Source organism: Olea europaea, unplaced genomic scaffold (genome assembly GCF_002742605.1).
Source record: "Olea europaea var. sylvestris unplaced genomic scaffold, O_europaea_v1 scaffold1082, whole genome shotgun sequence".
NCBI classification, from domain to species: Eukaryota; Viridiplantae; Streptophyta; class Magnoliopsida; order Lamiales; family Oleaceae; genus Olea; species Olea europaea.
Window position 1 is genome coordinate 347,488 of NW_019228177.1, and position 5,145 is coordinate 352,632.

Genomic DNA, 5,145 nt, shown 5'->3' on the forward strand with positions numbered 1-5,145 from the left:
CTTTTGCCCCCCCTTCCCCCCCCCCCTCCCCGCCCTTTTTAATTTTAGTGGTTGGAATAATGGTTTTTTTTCCCCCTTAAAGAATGTGTGGTTGAAAAAGAGTAAAAAGTTTTCGATTTAGGTGCAATATTATTTTATAGAAGATTGTGTGGTTGAAAATAAGATAGAAAAATTACTCTTAGCTTCTTTAGCAACTTAAATTAACTGTGTACTTATACCAATTAAAATTACAATGTTCGCATTAAAAAAGAACTAGAAAATCTTTCAAAAAATAAAGATAAACTAATATCTATAAGAAATTAAATACACTAGTAAGAACTAGAAAATTTTCAAATGCGACTAATAATACAAAAGAAATACCTTTCTCCCTTTGGATCCTCCACAATCCATGTGAATTCCACATAGGTACTATCCTTTAGTTTTAAAAATTGTCGACATAGAAAATGTGAGCTTTAAGTTCAATAGGACTTATATTACTTGGTGCACCATTTTGAACGAAAATATATACACAATCAAAATGATAGAATTTCTTTTTAAACATTTCAGTAGATGAATACGACAAATTCATGATTCCAAAGAAATGAAAAAATGGGGTAGAAACCTTTGTCCTTCACACTCTTGCTATTTTTTTGAGCTTAAGTAGAAAGATGTTTTTGAGAGAAAACCAAAAGCAAATTCATTGTTGATATAAAATTAAAAAGAAATTTGTTCCCTTAACGTGGGAAATGGGAAGTTTTTAATTCCAAAATTTGGTTTTATATTTTATAAAAAACACGTACATGGTGATTCAAATCGAGTTGTCTATGTAAAATATCATGAAGATGATCATTGTGGTAATTCAGTTACTCATTAAATCTTTTCACTCAAAATTCAATTAAAATTAATGTCTTAAATGTTTTGGGTTTGAATAACTTAAAGCTTGAACTTTCATTACTTTAAATGGGTCAAGTCTCCATGGGTCAAGTCTCCAGGGGTCGTCTTCGAAATAGGTCATACCAACCAAATTAAGTATATAAAATTCAGAATGTAAAACTGTAACACCCCAAATCTTAGGATTTAGATTTGTTACATAAACGCGTTTCTTCAGTTTTCGAAATTCGGGTTGAATTTTTTTTTTTTCCGTAATTCCGTTTTATTTCATAGATTACTCTTACATTCTATTACAAGTTACAGCAACTAACGAAAACAAATGATTTAAATTAGTTAGCTTTGGTTTGTTGAATAAACAAAACTAAATCGAAGGATGGAAATGGAGTTTAGCGTACGTTCACGAAGTTCAACACTGCAATGAACTACTTAACGATCAACCTTAGTTAGATCTTTTTTTGGGTTCAAAATTCTATGAAATTTCTACAGTATTTCCTAACTCATTCAAATACAACAAAATAAAATTTCAAAAATTTCTAACATCATTTAGGTACTCAAATGGACACTCAACACATGCCAAAAGTTGTTCCTGTTACATTGAACACGACATACAAAAGAATATAACTATTCCTATCAATCTTTAAATGACTTGATTCTAAAATCAACGGACAAATGACTTGTTTCATAAATTTTTGGATGAATTTTTCAGTCTTTATTGATTATATTATGATATATTTGCAAAAAAAAAATCAACATAAGGATATCTTACAACGATATTAGAGACTTTACAAAAGGAAAGGGTATGCCAAGTTCAAGAAATGTGAATTTGGGCTCAACCAAATAGGATTTTTTGGTCACATAACTTTGGCAATGAAATTGAGGTCAACCCAACTAAAGTGGAACCGTCCAGCTGATGCGGATGATGTTCAATGTTTTCTAGGTTTAGCTAGTTATTATTGAAGATTCATTGAAGGCTTTTCTAGGAAAACTAGATTAATGACTCAGTTAACTCGAAAATGAGTAAAATTTTAGGGATCGAATAATTGTGAACAAAGCTTTCAAGAGTTGAAATGATGGTTGGCCATGACACTAGCGTTAAAAATTTTGAAAGGTTCGAAGGGTTTCGTGAACTATAGTGATGCATCTAAGCAACGCTTAGGGTGTGTCTGAATACAACATGAAAATGTGGTTGCCTATGCTTCAAGGTAATTAAAATAGCATGAGCAGAATTACTCGATGCATGACCTTGAACTTGTTGAAGTGGTTCACGCATTGAAGTTATGACGACACATCTACATGGAAGCAAGTGTGAGATCTAAACAAATTATAAGATTCTAAAATGTTTCTTCACCTAGAAGGAATTAAATATGAGGCAAAGGAAGAGCTGGTAAAGGACTATACCTATACTATACTTTACCATTTGGGTAAAGCTAATGTGATTGTAGACGCTTTGAGCAGAAACACCTATCTTATGAAGAAGTTTTTGTTGATATTTTGGACAGAAAGGTACATAAATTAAGGACTAAGAAAATTTCGTTGGCTAAGGTTTAGTGGCGACATCACGCGATAGAGAATGCTATTTCGAAAACAGAAGCAAAAATCAAACTCAAATATTCATTGCAAATCAGTTGAGTATTCCTTCTGTTTCTCACTTCAAATAGTTTGACATACGATGAGACATGATTGGCTCAATGAAGCTAATGTCTAGGAAGAAACGATTTTAAGGTGAGAGATTTGAAGTCCCGAATTTCATATTCTTAATTTGGTCGATGTGGCCTAGTTAAAAAAGAGTCATGGAGGCTTAACTCGTTTAAGTTAATGAAAGCTCAAGACAAATTATTTAAGAGCTCAAAGATTTAAGAAATTAAGTTCTAATGGATTTGAGTGCAAAGATTTAATGAAGGGCTATGCTAGAGGTACATAATTTTTGTACATATGTGTGGACAATCCTATGTACAAAAATTATATGCAAGTAGACTTTTCTTTTAATGAATAATTGAATTGTCACAACGGTCATTTGCATGGTATTTTGCATAAGCAACCCAGGTTCAAATTATCATACAAATGTTTTTTTAAAATTTTTTTGTTTAAACATTTTTGGAGTTAAAAACTCATCATTTTCATATTAAAGCGCAATTATGTCAAAGTTAATTGAAGGGAATAAGTTTCTTGTTAATGGACATTAATAGAGATAGGTTACAAGTCACATAGACCATTCTTTTTTCTCCATTTTACATGAAAGACAAATTTGCCTTTGGAAAATCTCTTTTTATTTAAGTTGAGCTTAAATAGATATTATTTCGTTTATATTTCAATAAAATCAAGGTAGGTGGTACTAACTATTTACCCTTTTTATTCATGATATGCATAGATATGTATGCTTGTGATGTGCATTAGAATTTGAAGTTATGATTATGAACCGAGATGTTTATATATCACCATAACTTGTTTCTACAATTCTAAGGGATTCTTCGGAATCATAAATTTTTCGGTATTTATTTATGTGAAATGTCAAAGTCTTTTGTTACTTTGTATATATTTCTGATCAAAATGGTATACAAGTGATATAAGTTCTACTGAGCTTATAGCTCACACCCTATGTTGTCAAATTTTCATATTAAAGGATGGTTAAGAAAGTGAAATTTAAGTGGATTGCAAAGGATTAGAAAAGAGGAATGTGTTTCATTTGTGTAATTGTCACATTTGAAGAATTTCTAGTTTTTTTCTAGTTATGTTTAATTTCTAAAAGATGTTAATTTATCTCTACTTTTTGAAAGACTTTCTAGTTCTTTTTTCTATTGTGAACATTGTAATTTTAATTGGTTTAAACATGCAGTTACTTTAAGTTGCTAAAGAAGATAAGACTAAACCTTAGGCTTATAAAGAATAACATTTCAATTTTCAGCTTTCTGGACTTTGTCTCTCGCTAGCCGAACAGAATTCTCTGAGTTTTTGGACAAAATCAGTGGGATTGGATAGCCCTATGAGCCCTCCGTCCATAGTCCTTGGAATCAAGTCATTTGGAGGTTGATAAGAAAAGTCATGGCATTTCTCGTACACTGCGACTGGTGTACCCGAAAGCAGTTGGTAGAATGAGTTTGAACAATTCATTAAGTGGTTAAACGTTGTTGAAAAACTTTGAAATTTTAATAGTGAATTTTAGATATGTTATAAAGATATTGTATGAATTTCAGGATATTTAGAATCCAATGAGTAATCCAAATATGCACGAACATTATGTTGTGTAGGATTTGAGGTTAAAGAGAATAAGTTCGATAAAAAAAATTTAATTTAACCATTTTCTTTTTAACTTAAAATCCTAAGAATGCATGTTAGATAGCGAACTGGACTTGAGATTTAAGGTGTTTGTACTATTGTTATGTTGGATTACATTCACAGCAGTCACTAATACTATTCTCAATTGTGCTATATTTAAGAAACTGGTTTCCAACGGGGTACTTTTAAGATGGGCCAAGTCAAAATGCCATTTTTCCACTTTAACCAAAAAATTTTGCCAATCATCAAAATGGCATTTGATTGAGTAATAGACAAAAATATCCTTAAATAGTTTATACAATTACATAGATATAATTTTATTTAAAAAGACAAAAATACTCTTAAGTTACAAATTAAAAAACCAAATACTTTCCACTTTTTATTTAATTATTTATGTTAAACACTTACCCAAATTAAAAAAATTAATATTTAATATACTTTCTTGTTTAAATATTTCATTAATTAATTATTTTAATTGGTTATGTATATTATTTATTTAATATTTATTTACTTTATTTAATTATTTATTTTAAACACTTACTCAAATAAAAAAATTAATATTTAATTTGGTTTCTCGTTTAAATATTTCTTTATTAATTACCTTAATTAGTTATGTATATTGTTTATTTAATATTTAGTTACTTTATTTAATTATTTATTTAATCAATTATTTAAATAAAAAATTAATATTTATTTTAGTTTCTTATTTAAATATTTCTTTAATTAATTGTGTATATTATTTATTTATTGTTTAATTACTTTGTTTAATCACTTAATTAAATAAAAATTAATATTTAATTTAATTTCTTATTTAGATATTTCATTAATTAATTATCTTAATTGGTTATGTATATTATGCATTTAAAATTTAATTACTTTATTTAATTATATATTTAATCACTTATTTAAATAAAAGAATTTATATTTATTTTAATTTCTTATTTAAATATTTCATTAATTAATTATGTATATTCTTTATTTAATATTTAATTACTTTGTTTA